General features: G+C 35.7%; 1 long non-coding RNA gene across 1 annotated transcript; it reads right to left on the bottom strand.

The window, feature by feature from the left end:
* Positions 1-15,566: 15,566 nt before the first annotated feature.
* LOC114312825 (uncharacterized) lies at positions 15,567-20,802 on the bottom strand. Its single transcript, XR_014356717.1, has 4 exons — positions 20,551-20,802; positions 18,129-18,196; positions 16,823-17,054; positions 15,567-16,411 (listed from the first exon to the last, which is right to left on the bottom strand). It is a non-coding gene; the product is annotated as an uncharacterized LOC114312825 (long non-coding RNA).
* Positions 20,803-22,032: the final 1,230 nt, after the last annotated feature.

Below are 22,032 nucleotides of genomic sequence, written 5' to 3'. Positions count from 1 at the left end.
GTGATTATCCATGTTCGTGTTCGTTTGGAGTTCCCGGAGGTCTTGGCCCGCGCGCCTTGCCTCAGGATCTCCGAACTTGACCGTTAAGTGTCTAGTTTTGCACCAAACACTTGCATCTTGCCTTTGAGAGGCAGGGTGGGGCTTGTAGACCATCCCCACCCACCACCGGCATTGGCTAGAGGCCACCGGCTGGTTTTTGTCTCCACCGGCAATGTAGTTTGCCGGCCGGCACTATTTGTTGCCGGTCAGCACTTTTTTGTGCCGGTCGGCACTCTTTTTGGCCAAGATGGCATTTTTGGCCGGCCGATTACTGTGCAGTTGCTTTTTGAGATATTTTTAGGCAACTGTATTGCAGTGACTTTCCCTCCATACACGTGTATGGAGGGATCTCCCTCTATTGTAGCTTGTCTTGTAAGCTTTACAAGACATAAGGCTTATATAGAGAGAGGCTCTCTCTTGGATGAGAGGTTGGACATTTTTAGGATATTTTGAGAGCTTAGACAGCCATTGTTAGGGTTTGAGTTCTAGGGTTAGAGTTAGATACACACTCTATCTCTCTTTCCCTCTCTTTTGTTCACTAGGTGCTTTGTGTCTTACTATTGCACACAAACACCTAGTGTTTCACCTTCCTCTTGAAACTAGGGTTCTAAGGGCTTGTTCTTGAGTTTCTTGACTGGTTTGGAGCTAAAGGAGGCCATTGGAGCATCTTTGTTGAAGAAGGCATCAAGGGTGAGAATCTAGTCCCATTTTCCCCCTTTTTTGCATTGATTTTATACCTATCTTAGAGCTATTTTTGTGCTTATTGTATAACATAAAAAAGTTCTGTTTTTAGACCCTCTTTATTGTTTATTCAGAGTGTTTTGTTGTTTGAGGGTTGTTGACCACCCTTAGGCCTTGAAAGGCCTCTTTTTGAGCCATTTTGTGCTAGCTCCGGGATTTTGGTGTTGAGGTCTCTTCACCACTGAAATCTTGAGGGATTTCAGTGGTGGAGATGATGCTTTGAAGTCCCAAGAAGGAGAGGGCCACCCCCTCTCCTTGTTATCCTTGAAAAGGGCATGTTTTGGCCTCTTGAGAGAGCATTATGCTTGAGTGTGTGTTGAGCATGTTTGGTCTGTTTTTCATGCTTATATATCCATAATATAACATGATTTTAAGTTGGTTTTTGGTACCCCATGCATGCTTAGCATAGTTGCCTTGTAATGCCATGTTTATGCCTTAATATGCCTTAGGTTGTTAGCCTTTGTTGGAGCATGTTTTAGGCTTAGTCTTGTGAAGATTATGTGCTTATTTTGCCATGTTCTAGGTCTGTCCTAGGTTATTTGGGTTGATTTTGGCACGCTTGATATAGCTCCTTTGTATTTAGGCTTGTTGGCCTTGAGCATGTGCATGTGTAGCATGCCATCTTTGCATTGTTTTGGTGATTTGGGATCATTCTACATGCCATTTCAGTCCCATTTCCATGCTTGTTTGATTGCCTTGCATGCCCCTTTAATGCTTTGGAAGCTTGTGTAGCATTGCTCCATGTTTTGGTGCCTTTGCATGCTTTTGTTTTTGAGCCATCTAGATGCCATCTAAGTGGTCTTTTGGGCCTTATGTTATGTGCTAAAAACCTGTTTTAGGTTGCTTAATGCATGCCATGTTTGTTGTGATAAACATGCTTCAAAGCTTCATGACTTTGCTTCAAGTACTTGGACCATGCTTGCATGCACTTGCTTGTCCTGTTTAATATGATTTGGCATCATTTTATAACATGATTTTAGAGCTTATAATGCATGCTAATTGTTCATGTTTGTCCCTTTCAAGTGTGCTTGAATGTTGCTTGATTTGTGCTTAAGTGTTGGTCCTTATGTGCATGTGTGTGTGTATGCCATTTAGCCCTCACTTTTTAGCACTTTGGCCACTGTTTTAGGCCTTGTTTAGAGCTGCCTAATTCATGTATAAGACCATCTTTCCATCTATTTGCATTGCCATATGTATGCTTGCATGATTGCATAAGTCCATTGCCATGCCATGTAGCATCCTTAGCTTGTATGCCTAGGTTGCATTACATCTTGCATGCATTCCTTGTCCCTTGACTTGGGTGATAGGGATTGGGAGTTTTGTTTGATTGGTTTGCATACATTTGAAATCAAAGTTGCATACTTGGTTCTTTGGACCATCATGCATGGAAATGCGTGATTGGTGGTCCGAGAATCGAGGCACATGCCCCTTTGAGTTGCAAACATGATAAGGGACATGGTTGGTGCATATATGCCTTGAATTGTGCTGCCATGCTTTGCCTTGCCCTCTGTTGCTGTGAGTTGCAGGTTCTGCAGGAACACTCTGCCGACCGGCAGTGTAAGGTGCCGGCCGGCAACAAATTCTCTGCCGACAGATTCATTTGGTGCCGATGATCATACAACACTGCCGGTGGAAATTTCACTTGGCCAGTGATGATCCCCTCTGCCCAAGAGAGCATCCCTGAGGTTTTGACAGCCTCCAGAGGAGTGAAGGAAGGAAAACAGAGGCGGCCCATGCATGGTGGCGCGCTTCCCGAGGCATTTTCCTGTTTTAATTAATTTATTTAATTTATTAAATTAAATTTGTAATATTAATTAGCTTGTGTAGTTAATTAATTTGTAATATTTATTTGGTCCCTCCGAGTGAGGGCAAATCTGTAATAAGTGTGTGTGGGTGTGTGTATGTCTTCCAATCCCCACTTCTTTCTTCCCTTTTACTTACCTGCTTATGATGGTAGATTAGGGCACGTTTAAATTAGCATATCTTATGCTATGCATGTGTGCATCCCCGCATTTGTATTGCATGCATTAGGCTCGGTACATCATGCTAACTGCATTTGTACTTCAAATTCTAAACTGAATATGTGATAATTGTGCATTTTCACATGACATGTTTAGGATAGCCGAGCCTATTCTAGATTGCATTCTTGTATGCGATGCATTAGGCATTTAACATGGACTTGGATCATGCATGTTTGCTAACAAGTTCTTTGTTTTGGCATGGAGTACTATGTAAGTATTTTAATGCTTTAGCACGTCGCATCTGTGTGAATGCTACCATGACAGTATGTTTACCATGTGGCTAGATGCTTATGTGTTAAACTGTTTGAATGCCTGTGGGTGGAGGTTGGATTGTTTGAGTTGGAAAAACTCGTTGAAATCCGCATTTTAGCCTACTTGCGAGTAGCAAATTCCAAAGCATTTTCAAACCGAACGGATATGCAATGTTTATTTCCAAATTAGAGAATCTAGTCTATACTTGTTTGCTGTGCGCATAACATAGTAATTCTAGGCTGATAATTGGTTTAAGAACACATAAAGTTTTCAAAAACGGATAGCACGGTTAGTAGAGGCCGGTCTTCGGACCGGGCGAAAGGGGGTGCTCATAGCTGACCTTCCCCGATCGTACCCAAGCTCCCGAGCCGAGACAACTCCGGTGATGACGGACATGTGGCCTTCGGCACCGAGTTAGGGTTTCCTAAATTCCCCCGTTTAAAAAATATTTAGGTGGCGACTCTGTATCTGGCAAAGCAGTCTATGTTTGGCACTACTTTTTTCAAAAATCTGTTTCTCAAAATGATTTGCCAGATTTGGACTCTTCGGTTCAGATTTAAAACCGCGACACAAGTCGAGTCCGAACTGTAGTAACCCCAAATGAACAGAACGGGACTCATCCTCCCGGGGCGTTCGGGGACGTCTACACCCAATGGTATGCTTTGTTTGTTCCAAAATTTGTTCCTAGAAGCTATATTGTGTTTGTTTTATCTGAAACCTATGTAATATATGCTCCTACCCTTATGTAGTTGTGTTTATTTGATTGTTTGAATTGACAATCTTGTTATATATTAGGAATTATTTAAGTAGTATTTAACCAATTAGTTAAAAGTACATTAAACATGGTGTGTTATATATTTGTTTATTAAAACTGAAGAGAAGTGAGTTGAATCATTCTTTTTTCTTCCAGTATAAATGTTTATTTATGTTTTGCTTTTCTTTTTACTGTAGTGCAAAGGTGGGGATTCAGAGGAGAAGAGGTTATTCATTTTCATCACTGCAAATGGGTAAATTGTCCATATTTATTTTATTTATTTATTTATTTATTTTTCTGTTTTCTTGCCTGACAGCTCGCTTGCTGTATCTGTCATGGGCATTTTATTGTCTGCAAATGGGTAAATTGTCCAAATGACACTACAATTTTTCAAGCAACATATGGACTAGATATAATGGTGATGCTTATGGAGGTATTGTGATGATTCTAATGTTATTACTTGTGAATTGATTTTTAGGTCTAGAGATTTTTAATAAATTTTGCTGACGTTTTGGGGCTTTGGCCATTTATGCTGGATGAATTTGTTCAAGCTTTTCATGATTATGTAAGTTCATGAGATCCTTGTATTTAATTTTGCCTTTAGACTATTTGCTTTATTCTTACTCTCATCTTATTGTTTTAGCTGCTCCCTACTATTTTCAAGATCCATTGTTTCTTTAGTTCATTTTCTTCGGCCTTTTGTAAGAAATTATTTAAGAGCCTCTCAGATTTTATTATGCACTTGAATACATTTCATGCTAGTAAGTAATACATGCATCTAATAGTTGTTAATTACTATAATTTGTTAGTTTATGTTAGATAATGTCTCAATGGGACCACATAATTAAATGTGGTGTTATCATTTACAAAAAGCCTACAATTTAAGTGATTCAATTTAGTTAATAGGCTTAAGGGTATATGTGTTATGGACCTAATGTGTAGATACTAGTTGTATAATTTCTATTTCTATGAGGGGCAGAAATAGAAATTAAAACATATTGGTTAAAGTTGGTTTTCATTACCTTTCAGTTTTAAAACCAATAATGGTTAATTTATTGGTTTTCATTACCTTTCAGTTTTAAAACCAATAATGGTTAATTTATTGGTTTTCATTATCTTTCAGTTATGAAAACCAATTACAACCTTTAAAAGGTTATGGTCCCTATTCCTTCTTAAGGTGGAAAAAAAAATAAGAACACTATTTGTTTTTCTAAATCCTCTCAAGGAGAAACATAAGGCACCAAAGGGAAAGGATTAGAAGGCTTTAACAAAGTCAATATCAAAGGTTTTATTGACAATCAGACGCTTCCGTTTACCCGTTCATCGATGGATTTGGGTAAGTTTTAGTCTTGTTTTCTTGATGATATACATGGTAGATGATCCGAAATATGAAGTTTCATGTTCTGAAATTTAAGTTTACAAGTGGTATCAGAGCGGTTATATCATGTGTATTATCAGAATAGATATGCTTTTATTCATCCTATTTAGTTTCTTGGAATCAGATTCTGTTTTTTGTATTTCTGTTTTTCCCTCTGCTGCAAATTCTGTTTTGTTTTCTGGAAATGGAACATAATTCGGATGGGCGGTTCATTTTTCAAATGGTGAACATCATGTATTTATATATATATGTATATAATTGGGATGAATTCAGATTTTATAACATATACGGGGTAACAAATTTAGAAATCTTTAAATTTAATGTAATTTCATACAACGTCTACGGAAATTTAATTTTCTAATGTTCTAAATATAAGTCAATTCAAACAAGATGTCACAAAAGTGATCTCTCTTGTCTAGATTGTTTTATATGGAATGTTTTGAAATTCATGTCTGTGTATCTCATGCGGGTATTTATCGGTCCAAAGACATGATTAAGACTTGGCAGAATTACACACACATTTTGTGGTGATAAACATGTGCCAATTGTCAAGGAAACCTAATGTGAATAATAAATCCATCAAAAGATAGATTTGTTATTTGACATAACTTATTGTCAATGTTTGATCATTACAACAAGAATACCACTTACAGTTAATATCACTACCCAAAGGTTTGGTATTAATGTTGTGCTAGGTATCTTGAGATGTTGTCATTAAATTAATTTATTTAGAGATTATCTGTTTGGTAACTTAATGTGAGTATAATTGTTTATTCCTTTTATTTTCTTTTCAATTCAGCTTTAATGTCGACTACTTCAATCTCTGCCAACATGAACAATGTTCCAATGTTAAATGGAACAAACTTTAAGGACTGGAAAGAGAACATATTGATTGTTCTCGGCTGCATGGACATAGACTTGGCATTAAGGATGCCAAAACCGAATGCTCTCACTACACAAAGTACTCCTGAGGAAACTGTGTACTTTGAAAAGTGGGATCGTTCTAACAGGCTAAATCTTATGATCATGAAGCGTGGGATTCCAGAAGTTTTTCGGGGTGCAATAACAGAGGATGTTACCATTGCCGGTGAATTTCTTTTAGAAATTCAAAAGCGTTTTGCTAAAAACAATAAGGCTAAAACAAGCACGCTTTTAGCAAGCTTGATTTCAATAAAGTATAAAGGCAAGGGTAATGTTCGCGAGTACATCATGGAAATGTCTCATCTTGCTTCAAAACTTAAGGCACTAAAGCTCGACCTATCTGATGATTTGCTCGTGCATTTAGTTCTCATCTCTCTTCCTGCACAATTTAACCAATTTAAGGTCAGTTATAACTGCCAGAAGGAGAAATGGACTCTCAATGAGCTCATTTCATTTTGTGTGCAAGAGGAAGAGAGATTGAAGCAAGAAAGGACTGAAAGTGCTCATCTAGTAAGCACCTTCAAGCATATGGGCAAAAGAACGCATAAGGGAAAGGAAGTTGCTATTCCTCAGGGTCCGGAACCAAAGAAACAGAAAACGCAGGATGGTTGTTTCTTTTGTGGCACGCCCGGACACAGAAAGAAGGATTGTGCCAAATACGCCGCCTGGCGTATAAAGAAAGGTCCATTTCATGTTTTGGTCTGTTCTGAAATAAATTTAGCTTCAGTACCAAGAAACACTTGGTGGGTAGATTCTGGTGCTACTACTCACATATGTGTTTCTATGCAGGGTTGCCTGAACTACCGAAAGCCAACTGATGCTGAAAGATACATCTTTGTGGGTGATGGCAAGTCAATAGAAGTGCAAGCAATAGCGCACTTTAGATTATTACTGAAAACTGGTTATTATTTGGATTTATTAGACACTTTTGTTGTACCGTCCTTTAGACGGAATTTAATTTCTGTTTCTGTATTGGACAAATTGGGATATTATTGTTCTTTTGGAAATATGAAGTTTAGTATGTCTATTAATTCCAATGTTATTGGTACTAGTTTACTTAATGTGTTTGATAATCTATATTTGCTCGAAACTATTGCATCTTATAATGCAACCTTGCACGTGGAATCACGAGGTACAAAGCGTAAATTAACTAAGGAAAATTCAGCCTCATTATGGCACAAACACCTAGGTCACATCTCTAAATCTAGAGTTGAGCGCCTTGTGTCTGATGGAATTTTGGACTCTCTTGATTTTTTAGATTTTGATGTCTGTGTTGAGTGTATCAAGGGAAAACAGACCAAAATAAAGAAATATGGTGCCCATAGGACTACAGATGTCTTAGAACTAATTCATACGGACATTTGTGGCCCATTCCCTATGGCGTCTTGGAATGTTCAACAATATTTTATCACATTCATAGACGATTATTCCAGATATGGGTATATATTTCTTATCCATGAGAAATCACAGTCTTTGGACGTCTTCAAAAGATTTAAGGCCAAAGTTGAGTTACAACTCAACAAACGGATTAAAAGTGTCAGGTCTGACCGTGGTGGTGAATACTATGGCAGATATGATGGATCAGGTGAATAACGTCCAGGACCGTTTGCAAAATACCTGGAGGACTGTGGAATCATCCCACAATACACCATGCCAGGATCACCTAGCATAAATGGTGTATCTGAGAGACGAAACCGGACTCATAAGGATATGGTAAGAAGTATGATCAGTCATTCTACTTTACCAGAGTCCCTCTGGGGTGAGGCTCTAAAGACAGCAACTTATATCTTAAATCGGGTGCCAACTAAAGCAGCTGCAAAAACACCTTATGAGCTTTGGGTTGGGCGAAAGCCTAGTCTAAAACATTTGCATGTGTGGGGGTGTCCTGCTGAGGCGAGGCCTTATAAACCTCATGAACGAAAATTGGACTCTAAAACCATTAGCAGCTACTTTATTGGCTATGCCGAACGATCACGGGGTTACAAGTTTTATGATCCCACAAATAGGTCAATATTTGAGACGGGAATTGCAACATTTTTTGAGGATGTTGAGTTTGGGGGGAGAAATCCAGTTAGAGACATTGTCTTTGAGGAGGAAGCAGGAGTAATCCCATTTCCTACTACTACTTTTGACCAATCACAGGTTCCTATACCTGTCATTGCTCGAGAAGTAATTTCGAATCCTCAACCAGACAATGTTGTTCAAGATAATATAGTTCAAACCCCCATTCAAGATGAGGTAATTGTTCCTGAGGAACAAGCTCTACAACCTCAACCTCAAGAATCTGTGCCATTAAGGCGATCCACCAGAGAAAGGAGATTTGCATTTTCAGATGATTATATTGTATATCTCCAGGAACATGAGGTAGAAAATGGAATGTCGAAAGATGATCCAATCAACTTTCGTCAAGCCATGGAAAGTTCCAACTCTCATAAGTGGATAGAAGCCATGAATGAAGAATATAAGTCTATGCAAGACAATAAAGTTTGGGAACTTGTCTCATTACCAGTTGGTGCGAAGCCCGTAGGTTGTAAATGGATATTTAAAACCAAAAGGGATTCAAATGGTAATGTGGAGAGGTATAAGGCACGTCTTGTAGCCAAAGGCTTTACTCAAAAAGAAGGAATTGACTTTAAAGAAACTTTCTCTCCAGTTTCTTCGAAAGATTCTTTTAGGACAATTATGGCGCTTGTTGCATATTTTGATCTTGAGTTGCATCAGATGGATGTCAAAACAGCTTTTCTTAATGGTGACGTTAAAGAAACAATTTATATGGTGCAGCCAGAAAACTTTGTGTCAGGAGACCCAAAGAATATGGTTTGCAAATTGACTAAATCCATCTATGGACTCAAACGAGCTTCTCGTCAGTGGTACTTCAAATTTCATCAAGTTCTCACTTCGTATGGTTTTGAAACTAACGTTGTTGATGAATGTGTGTATCACAAGTTCAGTGGGAGTAAACACATATTTTTGGTTTTATATGTTGACGACATATTGCTTGCCACAAACGATATAAACTTATTGCATGACACCAAGAGATTTCTATCTAAGAATTTTGAAATGAAAGATCTTGGTGATGCTTCCTTTGTATTAGGAATCGAAATACTCCGAGATCGTTCTCGGGGTATTCTGGGATTATCACAAAGGAGCTATATCGAAAAAATACTCATTAGATTTGGCATGCAAAATTGTAAATCAGGTGAAACCCCGGTTGCTAAGGGAGACAAGTTTAATCTCAACCAATGCCCGAAGAACAGTCTTGAAATTCAAGAAATGCAGAAGATTCCTTATGCCTCAGCTGTAGGGAGTCTAATGTATGCTCAAGTATGTACGCGTCCGGATATTGCGTTTATAGTTGGCATGTTAGGCAGATATTTAAGTAATCCTGGCATGGATCATTGGAAAGCAGTCAAGCATGTTATGCGATATTTACAGAGAACAAAGGAATATATGCTCACATATAGGAGATCGGATAAGTTAGAGGTCATTGGATATTCCGACTCCGATTTTGCTGGATGCCAAGACAGTAGGAAATCCACATCAGGCTATATTTATCTGTTAGCTGGCGGAGCAATTTCTTGGAGGTCTGCAAAGCAGACGCTCATAGCTTCGTCCACCATGGCTGCAGAGTTTGTAGCATGTTATGAGGCGTCAAACCAAGGGATATGGCTGCGGAATTTTGTCACTGGGTTGCGTATTTTGGAAGGCACTGAAAGACCACTTAAGATATATTGTGACAATAAGTCTGCAGTTTTATATTCCAATAACAACAGGAGCTCGACAAAATCAAAGCATATTGATATCAAGTTCCTAGTTGTAAAAGAAAGAGTGCAGAGTGGACAGATTTCCATAGAGCACATTGGGACAAACTCCATGATAGCGGATCCACTTACGAAGAAACTACCACCCAAGGTCTTTCATGAGCACACTGCTCATATGGGTGTTGTTCTATTTGAGAACATTCTGGTTTAGTGGGAGTTTGTATTTATATTACTGCTTTATGTCAACCTTGAGTTTTATTTATGTAATTAGATTAATTTCTGCAGAAATGAAGTATTCAGTTTATTACGCTCTGTCACGTATTTTGAAGTATTGATCTCAATAAAGTTAAGTAGGGCCAGTTGGACATAGGCATGTATGGATCACATCACATGTAATTTCCATGCTACGCATCCATGATTGATCTATGTCATTTAGCTATATTTGTATACGTGACCATTGGTGGGTCAAGTTACGATTGATGTAACGAAGACCGCTTTGATCCTATATTAATATAGTTAATGGACAAGATTGTTTGGATACCCTCAAGTTATGATAACAAATTTCTGAGCTCACTAAAGTTAAGCACATTTTCCAAGATACATATGTGGTCCAGTGGGAGATTGTTAGATAATGTCTCAATGGGACCACATAATTAAATGTGGTGTTATCATTTATAAAAAGCCTACAATTTAAGTGATTCAATTTAGTTAATAGGCTTAAGGGTATATGTGTTATGGACCTAATGTGTAGATACTAGTTGTATAATTTCTATTTCTATGAGGGGCAGAAATAGAAATTAAAACATATTGGTTAAAGTTGGTTTTCATTACCTTTCAGTTTTAAAACCAATAATGGTTAATTTATTAGTTTTCATTACCTTTCAGTTTTAAAACCAATAATGGTTAATTTATTGGTTTTCATTATCTTTCAGTTATGAAAACCAATTACAACCTTTAAAAGGTTATGGTCCCTATTCCTTCCTAAGGTGGAAAAAAAAATAAGAACACTGTTTGTTTTTCTAAATCCTCTCAAGGAGAAACATAAGGCACCAAAGGGAAAGGATTAGAAGGCTTTAACAAAGTCAATATCAAAGGTTTTATTGACAATCAGACGCTTCCGTTTAACCGTTCATCGATGGATTCGGGTAAGTTTTAGTCTTGTTTTCTTGATGATATACATGGTAGATGATCCGAAATATGAAGTTTCATGTTCTGAAATTTAAGTTTACAGTTTAGTGATTTTTCATATTACATACTTCGTTGTTTGTCTTTGCATTATCAACTGCTTATGTGTCTTGGTCTCTTAGCTTGCCAAAGTCCTACATTATAAGCAATATATGGTTTAATTTCTCAACAACATAGCTGTAATTATATTGAGCTGTATATGGTATTTTGCTCACTTAAGTGCATTTCTTGCAGTTCATTGGGAATTATCAAGAAACCATTGGCATCAAGACTGGGTGGGGTGCTGGTAAGGGCAAACTTATTCTTTTTTCTTTCTCATGTTCTCTATCAAATGAAATTAGATTAGTGAAGTTTAAATGACCAAAAGATGAATTTATTACTTATGTAAATTTAGAATATCGTACTGGTTTTCTCAAGTTTCAAACTCAACTTCTTATATCATGCCCTTCCTTCTGAAGTCTCAGTACAAATAGTAGACTAGACACTCAATCATGCACATGCCACTTTTATTGAGGGACAAATAAATTAAATTGTGCACAATGCATTGACCGAGAAGGAGACTACCTTTATGAATAGTTTTCTTAAGATCACCACTTTCTCAACCAATACAGTACTACTTAAATACTGGGACCACAAAGATAATTAACCCTTTAAACAACACTAGCAAGTTATTGCACTTGAATATCTAAAAATTGGTTTTATGGCTAAGATAAGATTAAATGTTCTCAATCAAAATAGACTTTATCAAAGTCAGTCATAGAATCACTTACATGAGATTTTTCCAACAAAGTAAGAGGCATCATTAGAGAATTGACAGTGTAGAAGTGTGTAATGCTTGGTTAGTGTAGAAGTGTGTACTCGTATGATTCCTTGAGATTACACACATGCCTACTTAAGGATTGCTAGTCTTTAGATTTTAATACAAATGTGTTTTGAATCTAAATGGTGTTTTTGTTTTGATGTAATGGTTGTTTGTTTTTGGAGCAGATTCCTTGTCCTCTCTTTGTAGTTTGTTTTTGCTAGTCAATAAAATTCTTCATTGCCGATCAAAAAAAAAGTTGTGTTTTAAATCTAATCATTGTTTAAGTGTTGACTCCCATAAGGGCTCAATCAACAATCCATCTATATCTTTATATGAGGCTTATTAGTAAGTTTAGTGTTAAACACTATCCGATGAAGAACTTCCTTTATTGATAATAATTGCTCCTAGATAGTGCTACTGCCTTGGAATCTAGGGAGGAATAAATGGCATCCTCTTTTTTCTCAGATTATCGACTTTAGCAGTTTTCCATAAGTTTTGGAAATTATGTTATCCAAATGCGCTAGAAGTTTAACATTTAAGTTCTGATTGGGATTGCTGTATGGTTGTTCCATTGTTTGCATCTGAGAACTGGTTGTCCTTTGTCAGTCGATCAATCAATTTTGTGCAGACGGTCTGAGGGATGCTCACGGGATTAATCATGGCTTAAGGTTTTTATACTGGTTTTTCTTTTATCGTTTTGTTCCTTCATCTTATACAAGAATGTAGCATGATTTGGGAAGAAAATGGAAAGAGAGAAGGGGGACACTAGCGCACTTCCTTCATCTATATCATGTTATTTTTTTCTTCGTATTGTTGTTTTCTTATGGGGCTGTAGTATGAGAAGTGGCATCCTTCTGTTGTTAAGAAAATGCAACCTCATTGTATATGACACCTCTGAAAGGTGGGTAGAAAATGTAGAATGACTAGGAATGAGAAAAGGGATGAGCTTCTCTATTATAAATCTATTACATGGAGAGATAGTTGTGTTCTGTAGACTAGCCTAGTGAATTTTCACAGTTCCTTAAAAATGAAAGTATAAACATATTGCATGATCTAAGCTGTATATGCAAACTGTGCTGAAATTTGCCACTGCCTTTTTACTTAGTGTGGCCGTGTGTTGTTAAGAAGTTATCCGTTTACTATGTAAATTTTTGTCTGTCTGTAAATAGTTCCTGTTCGGAGTTAATATCAAGCCATGCTTTGTCAATGAACCAGGTAGGACCTGCTCCTGCTCTAATGAAGGCTGAGGTGCCATGGTCAGCTCAAAGGGGAACCTTCTCTAATAAGGATCGTGTTTTAAAGACAGTGAAAGGGTAATTTATTCTGAAGATATTTGTATGATTTCCTGACACCTGTGCAATCAAGTGATTATCACTTGCTATATTGTATGGATCCTTCTGAATGTTTAGTGTCTATGGTGGACACTAATAATATTCCTGCAATTTAGTTAATTTCACTCAGTCATGAACCATTTTTTTTAAATCAATTATTAAGGTTTTGAAATAGTTTATCTCTACTCTGTGTATTTGATATTATAATTTAATTCTGTCTCTGATTTAATTTAGTTAATATTGTTTCTGATTGCAAGAACAAATTGCTAGCTCTAGTAACTAATGATCTCATGAATGTCAGTTGACAGGAGTTTGCAGCTGAAGAATTTTTTTTCTTGTTTTTAAAGTTAGCATATATGTTGAATGTCATTTCATATCAATTATGCATGCCGACTTCTGTCTTCGATTGCTATTTAGGATACTGAATAAGCCGACTCCAAAGAAATAAAATTAGCACAATTTCAAAAAAAAAAAGGGATATGACGGCGTTTCTACAAACGCCTCTTAAACCCTACAAATTAATGGTTATATTTTTAGAAAAAGATATGACGGCGTTTTTCCAAAACGTCGCTAAATATAGTTAGTGACGTCAGCGTGTGTTTTGGAGGACATTTGGCGGCGTTTTTTAAAACGCCGCCTATACTAATATCACAACGTTTTTAAAACACCATGAAGCTATAGCGACGGCCGCGTCCTCGGCGTTTGGTGCTAAGCGTCACAAAAAGAATTGGCGACGTTTTGGCACTTTTAGCGGCATTTTTTAAACGCCACTAAAAGTTGAATTTCCTGCAGTGAGAGTAGGTCCATCAACCCATCAGTGATGATCCACACGTAGCCCTCGCTCAACATTCTTGTTTCCTTGGCTTTCAGGAATAGGTGAGTGCTAAGAAAGTTTGTCATGTGCACCACAAATACTCTCGTTTGCATTGTCATCATCTTGTCCAACTCTTTGAGTATAAAATCATTGCTCGCTAAAAGAGGAATGATGCTTTTATAGGAAATTCGTGTGATATCTTTTAATGCATTCAACATATATGGAATTACTCCATTTCCATAATTAGTGTTCTCGTTTATGATGACAACTTCCCTCCACAGTGGGGGTGACACTACCCTTTGCTTAAGGGTGTCACCTGAACCCCTCAATGATTATTTATTTATTTATTTATTATATTGATATTAGAATTTATAACAAAAGTCAACAACTAAGCCCACTAAATTATAATTTTGAACCCACACTTTTCACACCCACTACTTTTTGAACCCTCCAATGAAATTTTTTTACTTTTTGATTTTTTTTAATGATATGTCTACTTTATGTTTAAATATTTTATATGTAAAAAAGTGTTATTTTGTAGTCTTGTTTTGGGAGATCAATAGATGAATGATTGTTTGGTTATATATATTGAGAAGGATGTATTTGATAGTGTTGATAATGAGCTTATTATGCAACGATTTCAAAATATGAAATCTTGTCGTGGTCAATTGTAAAAACTCATGTATTAACATGTCTTTTTGTTTAAAAAATAGTATCAATATATTGACATTCCTTTTGTTTATAATTTGAGAATTTAAATTAATTTGTTGATTTTTTGTAAATAGGTGACATATATAATTAATGTAAATTTTTTTGTGTATATGTCATTTAAATTTTTGATTAACACGACTGACAATAAGTTTTGGGCGTATTCGGCTCTAAATCCCAACCTATGGGTCCGAATAACATTCCATCAATTGTCACAAGTCATATTTGGCATGGGGAAGCTGTTCGTGTCGGCCACACGGCGGTTTAGGGGCTGTTTTGAATTTTTGCCCCCGAAACACTCTTTTTCGACTGAGTTTTGGACGTATTCGGCTGTAACCCTCTACCTACGGGTCCGAATTATGTTATGTCAGTTGTCACAAATCCTATTTGTCATGGAGAAGCTATCCGTGTGAGCCACACAGTCGTTCAGGGGCTGTTTTGATTTTTTGCCCCCGAAACAGGCGTATTCGACTAAGTTTAACGCATATTCGGCTCTAACTTCCAACCTACAGGTTCGAATTACATTCTGTCAGTTGTCACAGGTCCTGTTTGTCAAGGGGAAGCTGTCCGTGAGAGCCACATGGTGGTTCGGGGGCTGTTTCAAATTTTCACTCTTGGAACGCCCTTTTTCGACTAATTTTAGTGCGTATTCGGCTCTAACTCCCTACCTACGGGTCCGAATTACATTTCGTCAATTGTCACAAATCCTATTTGTCATGGGGAAGCTCTCCGTGAGAGTCACATGGTGGTTCAGGGGCTGTTTTGAATTTTTGCCCCCGAAATGCCCTTTTTTAACTACACAAATCCAATTTATTATCCTTTAAGGCAGCAACTAAAAGGTTAATTGGGAAAATAGAAAGAAAAAGAAAACTAAATCTATCAATTGAAATAAAAATAACAAGAAAACAAGAAACATAATATCATTCATGGCTAAATAAATTAGAGCCTAACAAACAATTTGAACAATGGCATGATGAGGTTGTCAATCGAAAGCAAAATGTTGATTCAATCGATGTCATAGCCTCCTCTGTAGTCTGCACATATTCCAAAAACTTTAGTCCTAAGATCATTCTATTAACAATGACAATAGACAAAGCACATGCATATATAGCAAAATGTTGAATAGATATTACAACAATAGCCTTTTTCTCAATGCGATCTTGTCCAAATGTTACATAACAACACACTAATGTTGATGGTTTGATCATAACATGCATACAGTACACATCTTATAACATAAGTTTAACAACAAAAAAAAGTTACGTTTATTATAGCATCTCATACAATAGCTTGTTTTCATTATCAAAATTAATTTAACACATTGTGTGTGACTATAATTTAGAATATAATAATATTATTCAGTAGTGTCGGGCCACTATTTGACAATGCTTACTTGGTATTTGGTGTTTCAAATTTAAATTTTTTTTTTTAAAAAAAATGAACTTTTCAAAAGTAGCACAAAACTTTGAGCTTTCTATTTTCTTTCAATTGGTGAATCAAGAGTTTTTACAGGCAGGCAAACCATGTAGGAGAGTGTAAAATGAAACAATCAAGTACCTGGATAGATGGATTTGTCGTCAGAAGAAGAGAAATGCCTAGACCATCAAATGTCTCACTCCAAGTGTTTTCTGAAAGGGTTTTCCAGAGTCCGTTAGATTTCCCAAATTCACTTGTTTGCATCCTTGATGATGCTGTATCCAAAGGCTGAACAACAATATCAGAAATTAGAATGTCTAACAAAAAATGCTATACTTCATTCTTCTGAGCATTCAAAGAGACTTCATCATTACAATTATATATTCAAATTTAAGATTAACTTTAAATTATAATTAGAAGTCATTAAACAATATCCAATCAATTTTCATCATCATTATTTTTGTTATGATTCCCTGTTCTACTAAATATTCATTATGACTCCCTACAAGAACAATTTAGCCTAGACAAAGTGATTATTATACTTTAATCAAACAAGGATCTCATGAACTTAAGTTATAGATTAAGTGATCAGCAAAAATCAATGTGACGTGAAAGACCCAATATGGTTGTTTGATTGTAATTAATAGGAAGAAAATTTATTACTGATCAGTAATATAACAAGCTAAAATATAACCTCACCTTCGTCACCACAACCGTACAAGCCCCAACAGTAGCAACAAGAACCAAATTAGCTTTTGTTCCAATAGATTTTGATCCACTTCTCTTTAAGTATAGCTTCTTAAAGAAGCTGTATCCATAGAAGTAGATAAACAAAAAAATAACAGACTGCAGGTTCTTTGTCCCAAGGCCCTAGTACAATGAGAGAACTTGGTGGTTAGAAATTGCTTCCCAAAACACATCAGAAGTGTTCCTGCATAGGTCAAGTAGTTGAATTAGTTAACTATATCTCAGGGGTGATTATTTGCCTCCACATTCTCCATCATGATGGCAAAAGTATGAATTATAGGATTATAGCCTGCCTGCCATAGAAGAGAAGCAAGAGAACAATTCATGGAACACAATATAAGTCATATTTCAAGCATTGTGTTTAGACTATTCATCATCAGCATTATGCTTGGACTATTCCTAATTACTCTTGGTTCTACCATGCCAAGTTTTCCCTCTCCTCCTTGTACATAAATTAGCTAAAAAAAAATAAAGCCACATATCATAGACACTAAAAATGAGAACCTACTCAATTCTTGTTTAAGGTCCTTAGCGAGACTGATATTGAGACTCCTATAATCTAGCGATTCTGGCTACAAACTAAATTGTTTTGTTGAAACAAATTTGTTTAGTCAAGAGGCTCAAAACACCCAGTTAGGCTGCCAAGCAACCGCCTTTTCTCATGATTTCCTTTTGTGGGTAAGCTCAAGTTTATTGGACTCATAAAGCGATATTAAAACAATTCCTAATTTTTGTCAGTTAAGGTTGCAATTTACATAGACCAATCCATATAAAGCTAAGCTGTGTGATCACATTAAAATGTTGGGCATAGTGAAGAAACAGAGATAGCCCAGCTAAAGTTTGAGTCTCCATATCAGTTTCCAAAGCTTTATTTAAAATATGGTCTGAATTGAGTCAAAAACACTTTCTTTCTTTTGTCAAGAGACACATACAAAGAACCCAGCTCGAGTTTGGGTGACTAAAGGTCAAACTGAGTGAAAATAAGGTTGATTTATTGAATAAATGGTATGAATTGAGTCAACATAGGCCAAGTGTTCATATATCACCACATAATCAAATTCATCATATACAATAACGCATGGCATAGCATAGCGTTGTGTGAAGAGAACATCGATAGAAAACAAGTCAATAACAATAATTCAAATTGTGTCTTTGTACATTACTTATATGTTTCATTGGGTTTACCATAAAAAAATTAACATAGAATGACTGAAGGAAACTTGCTATTATGAGAATCTCTAAAAGAATCAAATAGTACCTTGGATATACATAAAGGATTTTTTGCAGCATATTCACACAGTTTTCCAATCTTTCTGTCACTTGGTTCTGCTTCTTGTGAAAAAAAAAAAAAAAACAAATTGCAATATGCTATCACTATGGTGTATCTACATCCTACATGTTGCAAGAAGTAATGTCTCAAAAGTTCAAATAAATTACAGCAATCATATAGTAGAACTTAGTTTATAAAATAAAAAGGATTATCGGATTCTATATCAAACATATCATGGTTGGCAGGTACATGTAATGCAAAATAAAATCATATTGTTGAACAATTACACCGAAAATAATAACAATGATCATACATTTTAAATATATCCTCTGTTTCTTTATAGTTTTTTAGCCATTCGAGGGTGTTGGTGAATGAATGGTGAAATAGTTCCTATATGCAAATGTGAACAACATGACTCAACTAAGCCATACAAGTAAAAACGATGGCCAATTAGTGAATTTTGTGACGACCTGCATTAACTGTTGAATGTATACAAGGAAAGTGCAACAACCAACGACCTAAAAAATGGTACATGGTCATGAACTAAAGACCTACACTATTAAATTTGAACCAAATAAAAAATCAATTTCTAACATTTTGTTAAGATGAAGTCTAATAATTACCAAAATAATCAGGGGGGAAAAAGTTGGTTGTAGTTTTTCCTTTTTTGGTTATTTACCCCCCCACCCCCCAAAAAAAAATCTAGAGAAGGACAATGAAGGATCACCATTAACTTTTTTACTTCTTTATTATGATCTAACAAAATTATGCTACGATTGAAGGAAATGGTGAGCAAGGATTCACACAAAAAATCACAATTACTCTGAGAATGACTTTGTCTAGTTGAATTTTGGAAAAGTACAACATTGGAAAAGCTATGTTCTTACGAAAACCAACAGTGGATGCAACATTTATTAAAAAGAAGAATTGAGAATTTTTTTTTCCCAACTATTGACTTTGCATTAACTACTTGTCTATATTTCAAGAAATGCAGAAACATCTAACTTCTAAGCACTACTAAAACTTTGAAGAAGTTTCACTAATATGTGTATTTATTTTTGACAACGTGATTCATATCTATTTTCGAGAAACAGAAATTCAGGGATGCCAAAGTACACCACATAAAACAAAAACAAAACAAAAGCAAAACATCAGTACACGTAATCAATGAAAGATCTGTAGTTAAAAATTATTCTACTATAAGACAACCATGTAAGTGTTTTGTGTCCTGTTTGTTTGGGACTGATTTCTTCCAATTGTTCAATCATTTTTAAATTATAGTTATTCTTTGATAAATGATCATTATTGGTTAGAATCAGCAGAATTTGATCAATTTATTTTCCTGTCATTAAATTGAAAAACTAAATGAAGTATTCGGTTTTTTCCATCGTCAATCGAATCACTATGTACAACACAGGATTCTATACGTTTAACATTTTAATCATGGTAACCGGAGAATGCAAATTTAAATGTGCAATAGGTATAGTTGCTTAACTGTGAGGAGCTAATGTCTAAAATGCCATTACATTAACTCATTCTCTTAAGATTAATGGACCACCATAACATTGAGCAATAGGTTGTTAGATAATGCAAACTTGACATAAACAATGTTATACATATCCCAAAAAGTAAGGATCCAAGTCTCCCCTCGCCAAATTTTGGCATCCGATGTATTAAATAAAAAGTCTATACAAATTTTAATTGTAGCATTTTATAAGCTAAATGGATATAATAAATTGGAGAAATTTTGCATTGGGCATTAGTAAAATAAGGCTTACAACACAACACCACCAATGCAAAAAAAAGACAAATATAAAAAAGAAACTATGCAAGAATTAAGAAGAGAAGATGCCGCTTGTTGTCTCTTTTATTTGCAAACATTTGATATGAAAGGATTCATGTTGTCTGCTCTCCTATGGATTGAAGAGAGAAAGAAGAGCATCCTAATTAAAATTCCTTCAGCTTCAACCTCCAATGTTGGATTGCTTCACATATCCAACACGTGAGCATTGTCCAGTTTCGTTTGAACATTTCGTCAAACACATGGTGAGCAAAAGGGTCAGAAGACAACAACAAATACAAGCATGGACAAATTTCGTTTGAACATTTTTTCAGGTACATGGTGAGCAAGAGGGTGAAAAACAACAATAATTACAAGCATAGATCAAACAATAGTAATACATACACTAAGAAATTACATAAATCAAAACAACAATTACCCTAAGAAATTACATGTTCCTTCAATCATTGGTTCATTGATTTCACATAAATCAAAACCCTATACCATAAAAAAAAAAAAAACCCCTAGATGTAGAGTGAAATGGGGAAATAGAGAAAGAGAGACAGAAAAATAGAACCAAGAGGGAGAGAGATAGAGGAGTAAGAGAAATAGAGAGAGGAAGATAAAAACCTCAATGTCGAAGCAATGCAATGCGAGGAGCTGCGAGGCGAGTAACGGCGGTGGCGGTGTGCGACGACGGAAGATTGACGGTGAACGATGGTGGAAGATCAACGGTGAGCGATGGGGCCTAAAGTGATGGTGAGTCGTCCCTGAGAGAGAGGGAGAGCAAAAGTCAAGAGTCTTCTGGGTTTGGTTTGGGTGGATTGATAAAAACAAATATGTATGAAAAGAAAAAGTCAAAATGAATTGCCTCCAAATTTGAAAAACTTTCCCCCAAAAAAAATATTTTATCAATGCCGACCAAACAAATTTTTTGTCGCCAATTGTAGCAGTTTTGGCGACTGAAAATATTTTGATCACCAAAAAATAATATTCACCGACTAAATTATTTTTTTGTCACTGAAAGTAAGTTTTTGGCAACTAAAAGTTTAGTCGCCAAAGAGGAAAAATAATTTTTTTTATTTTCTATTCGGCGACTAAATATTTTAGTAGCCAAAAGTCAATATGCAGCGACTATTTTTTTTTTGTCGCTAAAAGTAACATTTTGGCAACTAAAACTTTAGTCGCCAAAGAGAAAAAATAATTTTTTTATTTCTTATTCAGCGACTAAATATTTTAGTAGCCAAAAGTCAATATACAGCGACTACGTTTTTTTTTTTTGTAGCCAATTTTGGCATTTTTAGCGACTAAATTTTTTTTTAGTTGCCAATAATGAATATACCCCGACTAAAAAAATTAGTAGCTAAATATTTTAATTTTGGCAACTAAAAAAAATGTTAGTCGCCAATTCCATAACTTTTGGCGACTAAATTTTTTTTAGTCGCCAATTTTGGTCGCCAAAGGTGCATTTTTTTGTAGTGATAATTCTTGGAGTCACCACTGCTCCATAGGAAGGACTCAACAATGGCAGTAATGGTGCCAACTTGAGGGTCGTCGCTAAGAGCTATTTGGACAAAGTGACGAGTTCGGGAAAGCACAGAAGGACTTGTTGCAGAGAAAGAAATGAGTGGCACATGAGCTCTATCTCCTAGACCCATCACAAAATTGGCTTGTGCTGATTTTTGTGGACCTACTATTGCATCCACCTTTACATATTTCAACAAATCAATAGCTGCATGTATTTAGGCTCTGTTTGATTAGAAAATAACTTTAATGGAAAATAAAACTGATAGACATTGAAGTGAAAGAAAAGGAAAAATATATTTTTTTGCAAACATTTGATTAAGATAAAAATTTTGCAAGAAATAGAATAATTTTTTTTTGAAATTTTAGGTATAAATAGCTTCTTATATAGACACATTCAAATTTTCTTGTGTAATTTGCAAACAAAAATTATAAAATTTGTCACATACTAATTAATGTGTCATGTAATAATAGAATTTTAGAAACTAAAACGGGATCAGTATCAATAATATGACAAGTGCCACATCAGTGAATAAATTTTTTTTATAAGATTTGTTATTTTGTATAGTATTACTCAACCTAGAGTGC

This window comes from Camellia sinensis, chromosome 15 (genome assembly GCF_055761805.1).
Source record: "Camellia sinensis isolate YWXY chromosome 15, ASM5576180v1, whole genome shotgun sequence".
Classification (NCBI taxonomy): domain Eukaryota; kingdom Viridiplantae; phylum Streptophyta; class Magnoliopsida; order Ericales; family Theaceae; genus Camellia; species Camellia sinensis.
Note: the sequence above shows the minus strand (reverse complement) of the source record. Positions and strands in the feature narration are given on the sequence as shown.